Below are 20,836 nucleotides of genomic sequence, written 5' to 3' on the forward strand. Positions count from 1 at the left end.
AGAAGAAAGCTGTCGAGGCCAGGGATCTCAGCATGCTTGCATCAGCATTTGGTAGATGCATCTTTCTGATCATGAAATCCTGACACGCCTTCAATCGTCCGCCGCTGCCTAGGCCAAGAAGAACTTCATAAGCCAGAATTCCGAAACTATACCATCATAGACGGCCGTAGCAACTACGGAGGCGCTGAATGGAAAAGCACATCGTTCTCTTTTATCGAGACGGCCATATTGAGCCTTGTGTTACGTGTCTTCGCGGCGTCCCTTTGGCGGCAGCGCTTCGAGACGGTTAAGAAGGAGGCAAGCGAAGAAGAAGAGGTTCGGCTCGAGCGCGCGAGCTCCCTGAGGTGGTGCAGCAGGATCGGACTGGGCAGCCTTCGAACCGCATGAGCTCGGGCTCTAGCGGAGTACCCCATCCGCACCCTGAGAGAGGCGTCAGCGACGAGCACGTTGCGTCTACCGCCGCCACCATGGCCGTCCTCTGAGCGGCTTTCCGGGAGGAGGTGCCGCGCAACCGTCGACGACGAGCCCTTCCACGTCCGGGCAAGGTGAGCCACCGCCACACGGTGCACCGCTCTTCGTATACCGCTTTGCCGCGAGGCGTGCAGACGGAACTCCAGAGCCGCGACCGCGAGTAGACGTCAAGCTCTAGCGTCGAAATATGCGATCAGATAAAACTCTGACAACGCTTGTGCTGGCAGGTCGCCCCTGTCGTGTATGCGAGAGTCGAGTCAGTATTATCTGGGAGGTGTGTCAGCGATATGACGTTGGCCGTTATTCTTTGTGCGATGATGCTTGTGGAAGGATTTGGTGGGATCTAAGCTCAATGATGAGGGAGGTGGTGACCAGGCATTCTTTTGTCGGCGATCGTTTAGGGCCTAGTGTTATGTTGAGCAGGTTAGCATTTGTTTTCCTTGCAGGCAGGTGGTACCATAGGTCTCATATTTTAGCTATAGACACTAAGGCCTTGGTGGCCTAGCCACACCTGAGTCAATCGGCTCGCAGTCTTGGCCGTGTTCTTCGTACTGAATGAGTTACGCTGTATTCGTACTGGCCACAGCGGCAAGTTCAGTGTTAGCGTATTTTCGTGCTTGGAGTTGCTCCGCGAATGGCTCACCCTTACTATCTGGGCCTATGTAATTACTGGACGCATCCACCTTTTAGCGTAGTTAATAAAGCTGCCTGGCGACGATCTCAGTTTCTCGTCACTGACGTGCAGTCTATAGCCAATGGAAGCGACAACTACTGAATAGCGCTCGCTCTCACCGGCGGTCAGCCCTTTTGCTGGCTAACGCGAGCCCGCTCTTTGCGTGTGAATGCGATGGAAAGTGAACGCTGCAGCAATATTTTGTGGATTGGTAGCTCTGTCTCGCGACTATGGCGCTCATATGTCGCCTGTCCATTGAACTGCTGGTGCATGAGGCATCTCTGAATTGTATACGCTATGCAACTATATATACACTATTTCGTTCAGCTATAGCGTACAAGACATAAGCTATACAGTTTCTTAAATAGTTCATTGGCCTCCAAACTGCGTTCGTCTCCCTGGGCGTTAGGCATGAGCTGCTGTAGAAATGACCGAATAGCGTTTTTATATTTCAACGTCTGGGCCAGTACTGATGGGAAGCTGCTGTGCAAATTTGAGGTTTGCGAGCCTACTTTCTGCGAGGTCACTCTAGCCTGACCACAAACGGTCGAGTTGGCCGCGTGAAATGCGTGCGACGATTGCAGTAGCACTTTTGGTACCGTGCTCGAAAATATCACTGCCCGAGCGACCACTTGGTGTGATGAAAATATTGGCATTAATTACTGGCATCTGCGTGCATCGTTATAAGTTTCATCGCCTTTCAGCGCTGCTGCTTGCTTGCGCATTGGTTCTCCTGCCCTCACCCTCTCTTCTGGTTAACGTATAGTGTCTAGCCTGTGGCTTATAATGTCCTGAAAAGCGTTAGGCGCATATATATTTTACAGTGTCCCAGCCAAAGCTGCGACCGAAGTTTGTCCGCACACATCAGTGCGCACTCATTAATGGCGCGCGATGCTGGCGGCCCCGCAGGACTCCCTCTCGCCTTCAGGCTTGTCGCACACTGAGCTGCTTCCAGGCACGTGCAACCTGCGAGGAAACCTAACGTGAGTAAAACCACGCGCACCATCGTCGACAGCTTAAAGCCGTTGTTTAGGTTTACTAGCGTGTACGGCTGGTGCAAGAGGAGAAAAGCTGTATATAGACCGACGAGAAAAACAAAAAACAAAACCTGACTGGCTAATGTCTGCAGCTTCCGGCCGTTGCAGCTCGTTGGCGCAACAAGTTTTGTGTTGATGAGTCCATGTCCTGTACTCTACACATTCCACAACCGTAAGAACACACTCGGTCGGTCCTCACGCTCGCAACACAGGGGACCAAGAATTGATGCCAACATCTTGGAATGTTTTTACTAACCACCTCTACTTCTCCGTGAACGCAGCTCCATATATGTGCTCATCGTGGGTGATTGCCGTGCCTTGACTGGCGTGATTCCGTTCTCTCAACGGTAGGGTCTAGTGTTCCTGTATGTAGGGTCCTCTGAGCAGCGTCACCTGGCGACAGATAGCGGACATATTGTAAAAATGAATATGAGCGCATTTGAAGCCTGCCGCACTCGTTGCCTCAGTGGCGCAATGGATTAGCATTACGGACCTGACCACTTAGCGAATAAAATATATGTTCGAATCCTTAGTGTAACCTTTTTTCAAAATTTGTTTTTTTTTTTTTATTGCAACATTAAAATAAGCTACTAATATCTTTCCTGGAGGGAGTTCCCCTTTAGGTTGCATCATGCGATGTTATTAATTTTTAATAGCCACAATACCTGCCGTGAACACAGCCACGACACAACACAATGACAAAGTTCAAACGATTTAATTACGACGTAATCATTTCCTGCCTTTAGTGAGTGTATGTTACCTTTAGGTTGCGTTCAGACACACCTCTCGGTAACAATCGCCGTTTAACCCGCTCAGAGGCAACCAGTGACGAGAAAGAAGTTGCGGGACCCTACCGTTGAGGAGACGGAATTACGCCCTTGACTGCGCGCGCGACTGTGCTGCCCCTTAGTCCCACTGGTGATATTGGGACAACGGAAAGAGTAATACCCCAGTCACACGGTCATTTTCAAAGGCGATTGAGTTGATAGCCTTCGAGATTTGCAATCGCGATCGAACTCGAAGGAGTTGTGCCGCCGCTACACGGCAAAACTCGAAGGCTATTGAAATAGTTCTGGTGTTTGGCGCCAAACTTTTATGGCGCCACTATCGTTGCTTTCGGTTTTGCTTAAAGAACTAAAATATATTTATAAATGTAAAATAAAATATAACTGTTATCTTTTTTTAGTAACTGCAGGTGTTTAGTTGTTATTCAAGGGCAACTTTTTTTTTTTTTTAACGCGTTGGCGTTCATACCTTGTTCATACGACTGTGCTTTTCATTGTGTTTGTTTTTCTCGGCGGCGCATGCAACAATAATCGAGATTACATAAATAATACGCCTAAAAAAAGAGCGATGCTATTTTAAAATTATTACGGGTATTAATATTTTACCGCGTAAATTAAAGATATAAAATAACGTTTGTTAACGTTTTTGTACCGTAAAAGGCGCTGTGCAAGTGTGTGCGTGACGCTCCTCGGGTCAATGCTAGCAACCTTGCGCGATGCTCGATGGCCTTCGAGATCTCGATAGTGTTCTGACCTGTACCGTTGACTCGATAGACTATCGATATAGAGGCTAAAAGGTTTTATAGCCTCTATACTATCGACTCAATGGCCATTGAGTCGATAGAATGGCCATTGAAAACGCCCGTGTGGCAGCTTTCGAAGGCCTTCGAGTCGATAGGAAGTCGGTTCGAGGGCCTTCGAAATGCCCGTGTGACAGCGGTATAAGGTGAAATGGTCACCGTAGTTACCGATGGGTCGCGTCACGGGTGCGTATTGAAAATCTGTTGGTATTCCGGTCTGACTGCTTTATCGCTTCGGTTGACTCAACTGTCAGAGAGAAGGGGGCGGGGAAAGAGAGAGAAAAAAAAAAAGGTTTTAATTGTCCTATGTCCACGCCCTTCCACGCAAATTAGCCGACACCCTTCGCTTATTTGAGGGGTTTTTTTTCCTTCCCGCTGCACTGACGCATTGCTTAAAGCGTTCGACTGCTGTGCCCAGCGATGCGGGATCGAATCCCGGCGACAGCGACCACTTTGCGAAGGATACTTTAGATTTTTCGAATCCCTATCACCCTCTCACTTTCATCATCGTGATCGTGAACAACAACGGGGTGTTTAGAATCGATTAAATACGCGTCCCTTCACGAAAGTGTCGTCGGACCTTTATTTCCGAGCCACCTGAGTTCTTAACGCCACCTGCACTTCGACAACGCTAGTGTCATGCTATGCTATTATGACGATATCAGGGAAAGTCAGGCGGCGTTGCGCCTTGTCTATAACAGTTAAAAAACAACGACAAAGTACAATTTTGCTCACATAGAAGCAGCAGCCTCTCGGCGCTCCGCCTGCTCGAAGCTATTAAGGCCCGACCATTTTTTCGGCTTCACGTTAGCGTCTCGTCTACGAGCGTGGTCGCTCGGCGCGCGCCGGAGAAGGTTACCAAACACATGGCGGCGTACGAACTGGCGTCTGCAAGCCAAGGCATGGGGGAATCCTGGAAGTTCGAACAATTATCCCCCGTCCGTAGCTTAAATCGTCCTATTAAGCGACGGCGGGTACTTACTGGGGAGTCTGTGGGAGACAAGGGGAACGCGCAGTCATGCGCGCGGACAAAAGAGGAGCTCTTGCTTCCGCGGGAACGAGTTGGGCCTGTGGCGGCGGATGCTGCAGCTGCCCATGCATGGCTTACGAGCGATCGAAAGCTGCCATGACCGTCTGCTAAGACTTCCCGCTTCTATTGGTCAGTTCTCTGTGCTCGGGCCTATGCGTCGTCAGCGCTGTGAAGTGGATGCGAATAAACCGTCTATTATAATTGCTCATACGTGCGCCATCGCCAGGCGTGTACAGCCTCCGTTAGGTGTCTCCCCGCCGCCCTGCCTTCGGCAAGCAATCTGCTCGTGAGAATTGGCATTTTGGCTAGTTAATAATAAATCGTACTCAATGCACAATGCGAAGGACAAGAAAGGCAACAAGTTGCGTGCTGACAGTACAGGCACAAAAAGACCGCGCCCAGCACGATGGGGTACGCCCCACGCTTCCCTACCGGTGATATTGGTGCCGACGCGGCTTTGTTTCTGTTTAGGCTTTTCCTACTGCCTGCTTCGAAATCAACCGGTGCTTTCCGCTCACTATAGACCCTTTGCAAAACTCTGGAAGTCAGCTTCTCTGCACAGTAAAAAAACCTTCACCATGGCGGCCAAACTTGTTTTGGGGGCAGAAGTTGGGTGCTGCGCAAAATACTTCAGTGTCAAGCCTGATGTCATGCATGAACCTGGGGAGCAGAATTCTTTCGCTTTTGAAAACGAGGAGGAAGCATACGTGCGGGAGAGGCGATATGAATAGCACTTGCGAGGAACTGGCTTCCCCGATGGCCTCTTAATACCATAATTGCGGCAACAACAACAGGCAGAGGGGTGCAGGAAATGGACCTGGCCATTATTGTCGCAATAGACGCCTCCTGCACTGCACCCAACTTCGGCTATCAAAACAGGTTTGGCCGCCATGATGCAGGGGTTTTGCTGTGCAGAGAAGCTGACTTCCAGAGTTTTTGCAAAGGACGTGGAAGCCCATGTTCATTGCTTAGTTTTAGCCGCCAGGAAATGAAGTGCTGCCGTCGTGGCCAGAATATCGCATGAAAGATACATATAGTTAGCGGTTTGATTTTTCTCGCTTTTCGCCTGCAATGCCAATCACACACGTACGATAAAACAGCAGCGGACGTTAGCTTTCAATGTGGTTAGTAGGTAGTTTGAACACCTCTCATCTCACTGCTACAACACCTCAGAGTCTACGGACGTGTTCGAGATAAGAACCGTGCGACTAAATAATAGTATGGGCGCACTTCGATTATACTCATATCACTACTATGGGAAGAATTTAATTGCTAATATATTATCAAAAAAGTAGAAGAATGATTTATGTCAGTAGGGCTGGCTGCACATTGCACCAAGCTGGATTGATAAGCACATGTTTGAAAAGCGACTACTGCTTATAAAGAGAATGAGAGGGGAAAAAAAGGGCGACCTAAGCAATGACAGGCTCCATAGGAGAAAAAAAAAATATTTCTTCCGACACCGGGAATCGAACCCGGGCCTCCTGGGTGAGAGCCAGGTATCCTAGCCACTAGACCATGCCGGAGAACTGTGTGAGGTGTTAATAAAATTTTTCACTACTATGTATCTTCCGTCTGCTACTGTGTGCCAAATTATAATCTGGCAGTCCTTCCTATAAGCGTCTTTCTGTTTTGGCACGCTGGTCGCATTCGTCGAAAAGCCGGGGTGAAACGGTCGCTCGCTTTGGTCGCTATTGAAAGACACGAAGAAAATTTTCCAATTACAAGTACCATCCATGCGGCTGCTATCAGCAGATCCATATGCATCTGCCACGGCTCCATAGATTACGCTATGCAGAGCACAAAAATGAGGATATTTTAGAGTACTTAAACGAGCAAGAAATCGGAGGCAGTTTTTGCAGTATGTTTTATTTGGCTTGCACGTTCAACGGTACGTGGGTTTACAAGCAGGATGACGGTTAGCTACGTTAAAAATGTCTGATCGCTTTTTAACCCTGTACACGTTCCACTGGCTTTATTTGCCGCCAAACTAAAATGCTTGCGCCGTATAGTTTCGCACTCTAAATGGTATACCTAAGTGTGAAACAATTACGAGCAAGTTTTCAACTTTCGCTATGGCTTTTCAAGCGTCTTTATAAAAGCGGACGATGAACATTTTAGCGGGAAAAATGAATTTCAAGAATTGTTCACCATTCCAGCGTTTAGTATTTAGTTGGCTGCCTCATAGTGCTCCTTGAGGCAATTTTAAATTCTAACGCAAGTTTCTTACATGCGGAAAAGTCAGGTATACATACATATTTCACTAGAGTTTTTTTTTTTTTTTTTATGGAGTTGTTGGTACCGTTGTTTCCTAGAAACCTAGTGATCAAAACAACTTCTAAGTGATATTGTTCAATTTGTATGCAGCAATTTCAGGTCAGTTGCACCATTTGCATGCACATGAGACATGCGCATATCTTACGGCTATATAGGGTTAACTCTCACCGGCGAAATGATCATTGATACTTCTTCATCTGTATAAATTTTCACATGTCAGCAAAATATATGATTTGTTTTTATACGTATATGGACGACATTCGGCGTTGTGTCAAAAGAAACCCAAAGCAATATAAAACATTGTCCAGCTAGTAGCTTCCACACATCCGTCCGCACAACAATCGACATCGAGTGACGCTAAATGAGGCGAAACCAAAATTGTGGTTCGTATGCGCAGAACCCAGGGGGTCGCTTGCTGACGAATGGCGGAGACACGAACTAACTGCTTGAGATATTTCCCCGAGCACGCAATCACTAACTGCACAGCTCGCTGAATGAGACGTCATGGGCGAGCGGCGTGCTGACGCTAAAGGACATTGAAATTGACGATAAACATTGCTCGAAATTATTTAGCTGACAAATATGGGGAAATGAGGGCTCTTTATGAGGACTTTCAACAAAATCCATGAACACGGACACGAGTGGACACGACCATGAACGCGACGCGTGAGTGGTGGAAGGGCGTGCTGAGAAACCTTGACTTTGCGCACTAAAGCAGGTTTGTGTCGAGAGCCCTGGAGGCAGGGGAAATCCAATAGCTTCTTGGAAAAGGGAAGCCACCCGCCGTCTCCTGCTGTACTCAGTAAATGTTAATATTCAGTCACGAAAGCTACGGCTGTAGGGGCACATACAGACTTTGCGTCTGGCACCCCTTTATATTTATGAGTTTTTTTTTTTTTCGTAATTTGAAAAGCAATGAAGTACGGTGTGCCCACTGACTCGCCGCAATAGCTAGCTGTGATACGAGCGTGAGTCTTGAGTCGTGTGCTGAAGGCGTGCGAACCACCTGGCGTGCGTATTTCTCTCTTCCGCATCTTCGCTCCTCCCATGCTCAGGCTGGTCTGCGAGAGCAAGGTGTCTTGGCTCCGGGCCAGAACTGAGTGGGCGGGAAGCTGTCGCCTGTCGGGCCGGAGTTATTTCCAGCCGAAGCACTCGAGAGAGTCTCGCGTCAGCGAAGACGTCAACAAGCTCCGCTGTACCGTGCGATCCCGCGTATCGAGTGCTTTTCTTTGGTCCCACTTGGTCTTCTCGAGACCTTATGCCATTGAGCGTGGCTTCCGGGGGTTGAAGATTGGGATCGTATGATGGGGTGCGCGCATTTCTTCGCGTTATCTATTGTTGAGCGCTGCTTGGTTTACTTTGGTGTGGGTCCCGATATACTTATCCAGTGTCATAGCTGGCTTGACGTATATTTAGGAGATTTTTAGAGCAGGGGGATGTGCGACCCACTTTAAATGCAAACTAGGCCATACCAGTGAGTGAGGCTCCAGGGCAGGAACTTCAGGGGCGCCTTCTCCTGTTCCTGGTGGGCCGCAGTGATTTTTTGTCGTGGTTGGCTCGCTGCCATGCGTGACGTGTTTGTGCACGACTTTCGGTCTGAACTTGTTTTCAAAAATTTTGTGAAAGGCTATTCGAGTCTGCTGCTCTCGATGGCTTATAAAGTGTGCTCACAGTTTTACGGTTCCTGGAGTTTCTTCTAATTTTGATATATTCCCCAGTATTTCTTGTTGACCGTAGCCATAGCATAGAACTGCCGGAATTTTCTCAGACAGAACTGTTTTCGCATCGCATAGTCTCATGAACGCTAAAAGGGCTGAAAATTTTACGAGCAAGTTTCTCTGCCTTTCTAATATATCGTTTCCTAATTGTAGGTAGTCAGTTGACCGTGTTGGTGACGGACTACTACCTCGCGGTGTAATGACAAACATAGTTAATTACAGATGATTTCAGTTAGTCTTTTAAGTACGATTATAACACATTGATGCGGCATACTGCGCATTGGCTGCGTTGTCGTCTACATCTGTCAAAAAAAAAATAATAATAATTTCTGCGTCTCGTGAGCGAACCGAGTTAACCAAAAGAGAAAGAGTAAACAAACGCGGGGTTCGGGCTTAACCATCCATTAAAGCTGCTCTGTGCGTGTTTTCGCAGTAAAAAGACGGAGCACTTCTGGTGGAACGCTTTCAAAGCCCGCAGGCCTCGAAATGGCGATTCACCTACAGACGATTCTATGCCTGACAGGTCATTAGTATTAATGATGGGGTGTGCAAGCAGATAGCTGAAAAAATCATTCAACACGCCTTTACATGTCACTCCGACGACGCCCCAGTTGAAGCAGCAGACCGCGCCCAACGCTATGATACGTCCCATGCATGCTTCATCCTGGTGACGTTGTCGTGCGGTTTATTTTGTGGTTCTGTTTTGTCTACTCCGCTCTTCAAAGCCGAACTATGCACTCTGCGGTCTGTTGCAGCAACAGCTGTCTTCATAGAGGCCCATACAAGGGTGGCAAAAAGGGTCTTTCCGCCATATGTGCAAAACATGGCAGGTTGTGGTCCGCAGCCAGCGACACGTTCGAAGAAACAGTGCTAAACATGACGTCACAATTAAAAACGAAAGGATCCCGTGGTGTGAAAACCACGTGGTTTTTGTCGGTAAAATAAATCTGAACGTCTCGAACATGAACAAAGACACGAGGAGCGCTTACTACCAAGAGTGATCAGCGCTTGTTGCGTCTTCTTCCTTCACCCTCGCCTCTCGTATTGCAGAAGTTTGTAGCGTTAACGTGCAACTTGAAGGCCAGCTTCTTCAAGTGCCCTAATGATGCATAAGCTCTATCGAGCACACGGGTTTGCGAGCGATGGGCTATGACAGAATTCTGTTCATTGTGGTTTGATCACGTAAAAAGAAATTGACTTGTTTTTGTTCAAAAGCTATTTTATAATTCGAGAACCGCCATAGAATTCACACAGCCGTACACACACACAACCCTACACAGACCCTAGAAAGGGTCTCTGTGTACTAAGTAGTATGCGCTGAAAAGGAAATCTGTATAGAAAAACTAAGAAGCAGACTTTTAACACCTCTTTGGCTACCCGCTACAAAAAAAAAAAAAAAAAAAAAAATACTCGACTGTCCTAAACAACTTACTGCAACACGCGGAAAGGTCTTACTATTAACACGAACTGTGTAAAAACGCTAAAACACTAAAAAGCAATGGAGACTACTGAGTGAATTCCTCAACTTGCTGTCCGCGAACAGTGCCCCTACAGAAATTAATTTCAGTGGTACTGTCTACACTGAGCCATTTTACATCGCGAATGCTTTCAGTGACTTCTTTCTGAGCCACATAAGTCATCCACTTCCGCCAGAGTTAGATTCCAAACGCACTAATCAATTTTGTTTTTGTTTTTCCTGTCTCCTTTTGTGAAATCGAACCTCAATGACGCTATATTCTTTGAGTACATCACATATCCTCACGGCACCCGAAGCTTGTTGCTCATCTGGTTTTTAAACCACTTTATCATGTTATTAATCTCATCTTAAAGGATTAGTGTTTTCCCAGCTTGCCTTAACATAATCGAGAAATTAATAGTCAGTCGCTTAGACAATTATTTATGTAAATTTAATGCTATTAACCCCTGTCAGTTTGGTTTTAGGTCCGGCAGCTTAACTAACTTGGCTCTCATCTCTTTGACTGAATTTATTAAGCATGTATTTTTAAATTTCCCAAAAGCTTATAATACGAATAATCACTCGATGTTGCTAAATAAACTAGATGGTATGGCATAGTAGATCTTGTATCCCTCCTTTTGAAAAGCTGCTCACAAGATCGTAAACAGTCAATATTGACGGAGCGACCCCTCTAGCTAAAACTATTAACCAAGGCGTCCCTCAGGTGTTTATAGTAGGACCTTTACTTTCGATATTATATATTAATGATCTTCCGACTTCTACTAGTCCAGCTCACTGTGTTTTATAAGCTGACAATACTACCGTGTCATTATCTAACAGGTTCATTGATGACCTTACTGCTGATTGAATGCCGTTTTTAGAAACGTAACAATGTGGTGTCTCAAGAACCAGCTGGTTATTAACCCCACTAAAACAAAGATTTTTAAATCTTCAAAAGTATCCAAAAAATCCTTCTATACACTGCAACGTTAACCCTCTGTTCTTATACTATTCTAGCTTACGACAGCACAATAGCGTTCTCGGCGTTATTCTTGATTCTCCACTTAAGTTTTCAACCCACATCGCTCATGTGAATAAAACAAAATCAACAAAAAATCTTTGTTTGGCATCAAAGCCCTGAATAAAGCGCGTCCATATTTTCTATTTTACATTCTTTTATCCTTGTATTATGCTTCCATTCACAGTCGCCTCACTTATGAAATTGTCGCTTGGAGAAATACATAAAACCGCCATTTATCGTCTGCACAGCATATACAAAATCAGGCCATCCGCATTATCACCCGCAGCACTTTTTCTACTAGCGCTCGTTCCTTATTATATGAACATCATGTCAGTCCACCAGCTCTTTCAGTATCACCTTGTAATCCTGCTCTTTAAGCTACTAAATGACATCCTGCATTTTCAGTTTGTTAATCCTATACTACTTTTGAACTACAACTCTACCAGACTTGCAGCAAATAATTTTCTACTCCCGAAAATTCGTACTAGTTATGGAAGAATTACGTCATCTTTTGCAGCAATTTCATTCTGGAACTGTCCTTGGCGACATTTAAGAATAACTTGAAGATGTATTTGCTGAATTGCTGGTTTGCTAGACTTTTTATATGCCTAATACCTGTATTATTACCTTTGTTTTGTGTAAAAGTACTGATTTGCCATGTTTTGGATTTTATAGCCATTAGCTAATTGTGCTGTTATTTCTTTTGTTGTGATGATCTATCGGGGGTCCCGGTGCGGTCTTCTTACTATGAGACCCTCGTCCTACAGTCAGGAGGAGGAGGCCCAGATACCCACAAGCAACATTACGCCGCCTGGCTTCCCCATGGCCATAGCCAAGCAGCAGCTTACATCGTTAATCTGTTGCACGCTCAAGAGCTGCCCAATAGCAGCCTGCAAACGTCCCGTCACGTGAATGATTTTTTTTTTTTATATTTAACGTATTTTTTTTTTTGAAAACCAGAAGAAAGTATGCGTAAGCCATAGTGCAGGAACAAATTAAAAGAAAAAATAGATATATGTGTGTTCCGAGTTACTCTAGGCCAGGGCCAATATCATTATGCATACAGTTCAATTCACGTCGGAAGTGACAGTCATTAAGACTTACCTCAAGTTACGTGATTTTATTTGCTTTTCACTTGCAACGCCAAGCACACATGTTTGATAAAGAACACTGCAGACGCTACCTTTCAGTTGTTGGAATATTATATACTTGGAAACCTTTAATCTTAACCTCCCAATCGACAAAGGCGCTTTGTCTATAGGTCACAGCGCTGCATATAAGCACCCTTCGATTCCACCTTCGATTCAACAATGTCTGGTATTCTGGCACATTTTAAGTGCTTGGGTCTAAGATATTAGAAAAAAATACCGAGTGATACGTTTGTATGCCTTGTTGGGGAATACATCCCGCTGGCTAGATAAAAAAAGTACTTTAGAAATGTTAGTGTTGTTGACCCGTACCATCGCCTAATCTGTGTAAAAAGTAAAAAAAAAAAAAAAATGGGCGTTCCGACACCGGGAATCAAACCTGGGCCTCCTCGGTGAAAGCCAGGTATCCTAGCCACTTGACCATGCCGGAGAACAATGCTGGCAACACATACAAAGCGGAACTATAATGAGTCGCCCATCCGTCAGAGTGTGCATAATTACTTTTGCATTCTGGCAGCCCGTGCTCAGCGGGTCTCAGTCTTGACACGCGAGTGGCATTCGTAGAAGAGGTGGGCTGAAAACATCGCTTGTTTTGGCCGATAGTGAAAGCGATTCATAAACTATTCAAAATAAACAAAATCTCCGTGTTATAGTCTAAGTGGGCGCGATCAGAAATCGACCGTGTGCGCACATCGCAATCGGCTTCTGGCGCCGGGATGTCGTCACTCGCCAGCCACATGTGAAAGATCCTCCTCCTCTTCCATTATTTCTTAAGAAGAAGCATAAAACATCTTTTTGGAGCGTGGCTGATCTACATCGTCAGTAGTTATTTAATAGGCGGCAATATTTTTACCGATCTTAGCGTCGTTTGCGCGCGGACAAGTGTGCACCGCACACGCGCAAATGAAGGAGCATTGCAGCGTCCACGTCCTAGTCGCACGTACGCGTTCGCGGTAACGAAACGAGCTTTCTCGCAGCAAGCTGCAAATATTGTCCTAGTGTCGCGTGAGGACGAGACGCGGACACAACGCCATTTGAATAGCACGTTGCCTTCCGTACACGGCATAGAGTTTCTTACTCTTATCTAGAGGGAAAGCTGTTCTGCCGTCTTTGGGAGTTTACATGGAGTTTCCAGACAGCCAGTTCAGCCACCATGGGCGCTCAAAGCATCATGGGCCGGAGAACTACCGAGTGCAGAACTACAACTTTTGGCCAAAACTAATGCAAAGATAAACGTTGTTCTACCGTAAATAACATCCTAAGATTGAATATTGTGACTATAAATTGCAAAACGAGAGAGAAACAGCATGTCAGTGTGATATTTATCCAATATAATCGATGGCTCTTTCTCCTATTGGCTTAGTTTTGAGCAGCACAAATACCAATATTTCGCACTTAATAGGCAAAATTTGAAATATGAAAATATGTATGGTTGTGCAATCACTTAAGGAAGTTTTTAGTGGCATTTCGGGAAACAGAAACCATTTATTGGCGACGTCTGCTTTTGCGCCTTCGCTACTATGGCTTTCGCGGTCTATGTACGCACCTTCAGATGATGATGATGACGAAAAAGAAACATCGCAGTAACGCCACTCCACGTACTCGAGAAAAACCGACTGTCCCGCAACAAGTAGCACACCGGCCCATGATTCTTAGCGCGCCCATGATGGCTGAAGTGCAGCGCCCTCAGCTTTCCCTCTAGTTAGTGTAAGGGAACTCTATGGTACAACGGGACTCAACAAAGTTGGCTTCTTTTCGAATGTTTCCGTCTCTGATTCCCTGGCTCATGGACTGCGGAAATGTCCCCAGGAAATGTTCGAAAATCGATCCCCAGCCGAACGCACAAACGACTGCGCCACGCCAGGGAAAAACCTGATCCTAATTTCCCTTGTACAGCGTGATGGCACAGTTATTGATAATGAGGCTAATAGCATGATTTTCATGACGCTGCAGTTAGTGATAGTTACGATGGTAGTAGCGGCGAAAATGACGGCAAATTTAGTTCATAATGATGATAGCGCAGAGATAGTGATCGTGATGATGCTAGTAGGATGACAATGACTATACATTTAGTGAAAACAGCAATGTAAAGTGGCTTTCTCCATTTCCGCTCTTAAGACCACTTAAGCGTATTCCTGTAATGTTTGATTCTACGTCTCATACTGACACTTGTATCACTGCTTTTGCAAGGGCGAATGGTCCAGCGTTCTCCTCTTACTTACAGGTCCTCTAATTTGCACACAGCTTGGCTTTTAGTGTCGAGGGAGGGCTCTTTTCCAGAAAGATGAAGTTCGGGTTTAACAGCAATGTCGGCTAGCTGAAGGGTTCCGTAAGACAAGTCTACTTTTTCCTTGATCAATAATGTCGCTTTGCTGCATATGATGTCAACTGCTGACTGAGAAATGAGGGTTGAGGCTCGCGTTTATCTCTGCGCACTGCGTTCTATTCGTGGCGATGGGAGCGATAACTCGAAGCAGGAATGCTGAGCACTTATCTTTTATCTTCTACTCATGGAGGTAACTGCGCACGCAGAATAGGGGCGGACATCGCCTGATATCGCAATCTCGATTATGTGAATTCACTCCATTTTTATCCGTTTCTCTTGCTAACAGGGACGTATAATGGAGACTTATCGCTCGCACGCACAGATAGGCCTCACACTTGCATAGCAAATTTGTATATTAACATGGAATTAACATTGCTGTCTAATAACTGTAATTAAATTAAATCATGGTGACCAATTGGGCTAGCTGGTGCGAATCTCACACAATGAATCAGCGAAAGACACGAAACACAAGAAGTGCACGGGACAGACTAAACAACTATTGAGAGCACAAACTAAAAACAGTCAGAGAGCCTTTTGATTTAATTTAACAAATTCAACCAGCGAGACACAGAAACACAAGAAAAGAACACGGGACAGTGCTGTCCCGTGTACTTATTTTCTTGTGTTTCTGTGTCTCGCTGGTTGAATTTGTTAAATTAAATCAAAAGCCTCTCTGACTGTTTTACTTTGTGCTCTCAATAGTTTTTTAGTCCTATGCCTCATTGATACCTTCTGGTTAATTTGTAGCTCTACGATGATAGCTCTGTAATAAAGGCGGCTCCTAACTGCGGTTCAAGGGTAGCAAGTCAAAATTACATGCACTTCATATTTGTGTACATGAGTGTGTGAGAGATGGAGACAGTGGTTCTGCCCACGTAACGGAGCGATGAATCTTGCATAGGATAATGAATGTCTTGGCTTGAGCTCTGTGGCGCTTTATGGTTTGATTATTGATCGTTTTCTTTAAATGTGTAAGTACTAATAGGCTCATATTGCACAGAGTGCGCACGGAAAGTACGCAATGAAAATGTGCGCACAAAGTGTCGATGTGCAATTGGCAGGCGCTGCCAAATCGGGCCACTAATTTCAGATGGGTGGGCGAGATGTGAATTGAACCTTCCGGGTCCTTTGGGCTTTTCAGACCTTCTGGAATGACTTTCCAGACCTTCTGGGGATCGGGTTAAACCGTTATTTTTTTTATTATGGTGTAGATTAGTGATAAGAGTAATGATGGTATAAGCAGGACAAGCCTTAACCGGTCGTGCCTCATGGGCATGTTAAAACATCGCTCCAAGCTTCTCCGGTAAATCCGGTGGTCAGTTCGCCTTTTCGCCGCAAACGAAGCGAAGACGAGGCGCTGTCATTGTATTACCGCTGCCATCTTTTTTTTTTTTGTTTTTTTTTTTTTGTTATGAATGCCCGCATCAATTCGATGTTCGCGGTCTATTCCAAGCCGACATTTGAAACCACTCAAATTAAGTCAATACGCATTATTCATCATTGCAGCTCGCCACGGGAAAACCGAGTCTACTTCCTATAGCGCAAGATTTCAGCCCCCATTCGGGGACATTTTTTCCTACTTCGCAAATGGGGACATTTCTTCCGGGGACATTTCTTCCGGGAAAATTTGCTCCGGGGACGTTTTTACCGGATCCCGGGAACGACACAGCAACTGAACAGTAACCTGGGCCCGCTTGCACAAAACAATCTTAAGACTGTCTTAGCTAAGGCCAGACTTAACTGGAGTCTAAAGAATAGGCCACTAGCATGGCCGCTTAAGACTGGAGTCAAGACTGGGCTTCAGTTCTGACTTGAATAAGTCGCTTGTATGATTACGACTCTAGTGCTGTCTTGGTTAAGACACAAGGACGCCAGGTGTCTAAGTAGAGAAATTAGGGAAATACAGGGATGCGCTGGCACTGTTCCTGCTGTAAGATGTGTAAAATCCGTGCCATTGCTTTTTGCGGCTTAAGATTGTGTTACGAGGAAAAATGCCTCAAGTGGTTGCTGAGGCCGTTCTGGGAAGCCACTCTGGTGAACATGAACCCGAAGCGTTCGACGTTCGGAACACGAGCCGTCTTAAATAAGCTTGGTCTTTCTAAAGACACCATTTAAGTCTGGACTTAGCTCGGACTTTATCGGGCAAGCCGGCCCTGGTTTTTGGGCTTATTGTGATCTGAACGCGCGTACTGCTAGCCAGCAACTGCCCGCGATCCCTTGTGTCTAAAACATCGTGCTGTTCTATACTATATTGACAGGAGCCCTCAGCCCGCCAACCAAATTTACAGGCTTGTTTTCTTGTTGTTTTTTTTTTTTTTAAGCAAACAGTACAGCCTTTGATTTTTTTAGGGCTTATCCTTAAGCTGCTTTTGCCCGACCAATCGAGCAATGTGCCCATTATTGCAAAGCCCAGCTCACTAAAAGCGCTGGAAAGTCGCCTCACGCTTTGTCGCGGTTCACTAGTTTCCAGATAGCTTTTTTTTTTTTTTTAATTTCACGCCAAGAGCTTTCGCCAGTAAGCAGCAACATAACAAGTTTTCGATGACTTACTGCCGGAGCTAAGTAGATCTCCACTGGAAACGGCTTCCCCAAAGTTTCCATCTCCGGCATGGTCTAGTGGCTAGGATACCTGGCTTTCACCCAGGAGGCCCGGGTTCGATTCCCGGTGTCGGAAGCGGTCTCTCTCTTTTTTTTTTTTTTTTTTTTTTTTTTACTGTCGCTGTCAGGTTGAAAGTCACGTGTGTGCAGCATCAAGATCTGATTGCATTTTCTCATTTCTCAATCAGCTTATGTGACATCGGTCACTTTATAGATCGTTGGCTAGAAGCAGACCCCATCGTTACCCTGTGGGTGCGCCTGTGTGAAAAAGGACGGAGAAAAGGGGGAGGGGTGGGGGAGACGTACGTGTCCTACTTATTGCGGCTCAAGATTCACTCATGGAGAAAAAAAAGTGAAAAAGGGGGAACTTGTTTCCTGTCCGCAACTTCGTGAGACCTGTTCTCCTTCAGCCAAAAGAGGATTCCACTAAATGTGCAGTTTTCTGCGTGAAACAAAAAAGATGCGCTTTCCGTTTCGGGTGATAAGTTTAAGCGAAATAAACTTTGAAGGCATACTAGCGCCGCTGCGAAACTCGCGAGCCCTATACGCCCCCTTCTTTTTTAAGCCGCGACGATTTCACAACGACGCCAGGCCGGGAGCGTTACATCACCCGGACGTGAAAAATTGAGGCCTGTCTCAGCGTGCGCTATTTTTAGACCCTGGAGAGATCGAAATAGCTTAAATCGGCTCATCCAGTTAAGGAATGTCGGCGCTCTCATCCGGTTCGGGAATCTCCTGACGGGGGATGGTGGGATATGGCGCAGCTGCTTGTTTTGTGCAATCCAAACGTGCGAAATTCCTGCCGAAAAGAGCACTTGTGGCTTTGTACGTGGCTGTAACATGTTGACAAATGGCTGAGATATGGTCCGTTCTAGATAAATGCCTTAAAGGAAGGTGCAAGTATTGAGAATTGTCAGTTTAAAGTGGACATGAGACAGGAGGTGTTAGATTGTAAATACAGTCCAGGTTATTGGAATATAGTGCCCGGAGTGCGATACAAACGGCAACAGTGGGCTACAGCGGGTCCGGAAATAAGCCGCCAGTCTACGTAGAAAGTGCGCCGTTACGGTACCTGCAGCAATCAAGGTATAATCAAGATACAAAGAGAGGAGGAAAGGGAGCGTTTGCCACGAGTTAGTTGCTTGCTTATAGAACAAACACTGCAAAGGCATGCAGGTCTTGGGTCACGCAGGCAGTGCCTCCGACCGGCTTGTTTGAAGCGGAGCTTTATAGATATCCTCGAGTGCTTTTCCATACACTTGGGTAGCAGAAGGTGTTCGTAGGAAGTGTCTGTCTCCACCCCAAAACTGACCCTCTCTGAAGCCCCGAAATTTGGGCTTTGACGAGCGTGCTGGAGGTCTCGCGTTTCCTAAAATATACCTTGGAGAAGCATGAAATATGAAGGAAGCGAAGCCTTCGGCGGTGAGAATGGCACCGAGTTAATATAGAAGGCGATGTAGAAGAGGGGTATATATATACCAATGCACGTTCTCTAGGCAAATGGCTTCACACGCCCGCTTCGGCGCATTTCACGATGACTGGCCAACCCCAGTCGTGACTGAAATATTCAGGTGGGCCACCTTGGAAAATTTCCTTGGCGTGGGAGGCTGCATGCACCTTGGAACCTTGATTACCTTTAATAGCCCGTAATAGAATATTTCCTGAAACTCTGCAACTCATCCGATGTACGGCGCAGTTACTTGTGCGTTCCAAACTGGCAAGATTCGAGAAGTACTGTCAAACATCAACGAGGTATAATGTATTTGCGTTTCGTGCAGAACACCATAACGAATTGGCTTGGTTTAATAGATCTAACGTCCCAAATTACCCAAATCAACTCAGGCTATGACAGACGCCGTAGTGGAGAGCTGCGGATAGATCCGACCACATGGGGCTCTTTAAAGTAAACTGACATCCCACAGCGCAGAGGTGCTTTGCATTGCGCCTTTATCGGCAAGCGGCCGCCGCGGCCGCGAATGAACCCAAAGCATATATGTATACACGTGAAGGGAAAGGAAATGTTGAGAGAGATCAGTGTACGTGTGTGTAAAATGCGAGTCTAAATTTTTAAATTAAATTGGTTCATAGGAAGGGAAAGGCGCAGTATCTGTCACACTCTGTGGACACCTGAACCGCGCCGTAAGGGGAGGGAGGAAGGTGGGAGTGAAAGCGGAAGGAGAGAAAGGGCAGCCATAGTGGAGGGCTACGGAGTAATTTCGACCACCTGGGGATCTTTAAAGTGCGCTGACATCGCACATCACACGGACGCCTCTTCGTTTCGCCTCCGTCGAAACGCAGCCGCCGTGGTTGGGTTCGAACTCGACCCTTTCAGGATTTCAGGCACCAGAGTGTTGCTTCGAAACGGGAAAAAGGGGGAGGCTATGCAGCTAAGCATGTAAAATGAGACAGCCTAGAGGTTCATTGTCTGCCCTTATCTACCACGGCTTGCGACACAGCGCCGACCTGCTTCCATATAGGCAACCATACATGGTATGTTGGTTTACAGATCGGCTCTACTGGCGCGAGTCCCAACAAGCAGATATGTTTTACAGTACGCTGTATTGGACTACTTGGAAGTGGTTCATATTGTGGAATAGCGCAAAAAAGACAAAGTACCAAATAAGGAGAAGATGATACCGTTCTTCCTCAGTCCTTCGTCTCTTTTGCGAGACGAAGGAACGGTACCGAGGAAGAACGGTATCATCTTCTCTTTCTTTGGTACTTTGTCTCTTTTGCGCTATTCCACAATATGAAACAAATGTGCGTCTTTCGGATACCGACGCAGTCGGCTTCGCATTCGGGCAGCATTTTGAAGGTGCACAATATTTAACGCACGCAGGCAGGCACGCAAACACACACACACACACACACACACACACACACACACACACACACACACACACACACACACACACACACACACACACACACACACACACACACACACACACACACACACACACACACACACACACACACACACACACACGCACACACACACACACACACACACACACACACACACACACACACACGCACACACACACACACACACACACACACACACACACACACACACACACACACACACACACACACACACACATGGCCAAAGCAACTATTCCATCAAAGCTGCTTGAAAACTCCCCTTCAAACTAATTTCATTCCCAGTACATTTCAGTGCCATTTCTACTGCAGATCTATTATTTTTTCTTACTGCCTCCTTCCTCATTCGGCTACCACCTCTCTACCTAGTGGGTACTGACTGACGGCAGTAGAAACGTTTCGTGTGAAGCCTTTTAATTTTAACGCATTAAAGAAATTATTTGAGACTAGCACTGCCACGAAAAAGAGCGCGTGTCAAGTCCGAGCGAAGCTGCAGTTGAAAGTCGAAGGGCAAGAGAAATAAAGGGAGGCAATAGAATGAGCTTAGAATGGGCCACATATCTGTCCTTATCTCCGTACTATCGGGACAGTGAACTATGCCGTGTCATAT

At 46.1% G+C, this 20,836-nt stretch overlaps 1 protein-coding gene and 2 non-coding genes across 6 annotated transcripts in view; 2 read left to right on the forward strand and 1 right to left on the reverse strand.

The window, feature by feature from the left end:
- Positions 1–20,836, forward strand: part of LOC146195897 (cholesterol transporter ABCA5-like) — a 125,027-nt gene that overhangs the window by 47,293 nt on the left and 56,898 nt on the right. The window lies entirely within an intron of this gene.
- Positions 6,251–6,322, reverse strand: TRNAE-CUC (transfer RNA glutamic acid (anticodon CUC)). The gene has a single exon. It is a non-coding gene; the product is annotated as a tRNA-Glu (tRNA).
- Positions 17,345–17,416, forward strand: TRNAE-UUC (transfer RNA glutamic acid (anticodon UUC)). Its single transcript has one exon. It is a non-coding gene; the product is annotated as a tRNA-Glu (tRNA).

Source organism: Amblyomma maculatum, chromosome 3 (genome assembly GCF_055883805.1).
Source record: "Amblyomma maculatum isolate TAMU_Amacu chromosome 3, ASM5588380v1, whole genome shotgun sequence".
NCBI lineage: Eukaryota > Metazoa > Arthropoda > Arachnida > Ixodida > Ixodidae > Amblyomma > Amblyomma maculatum.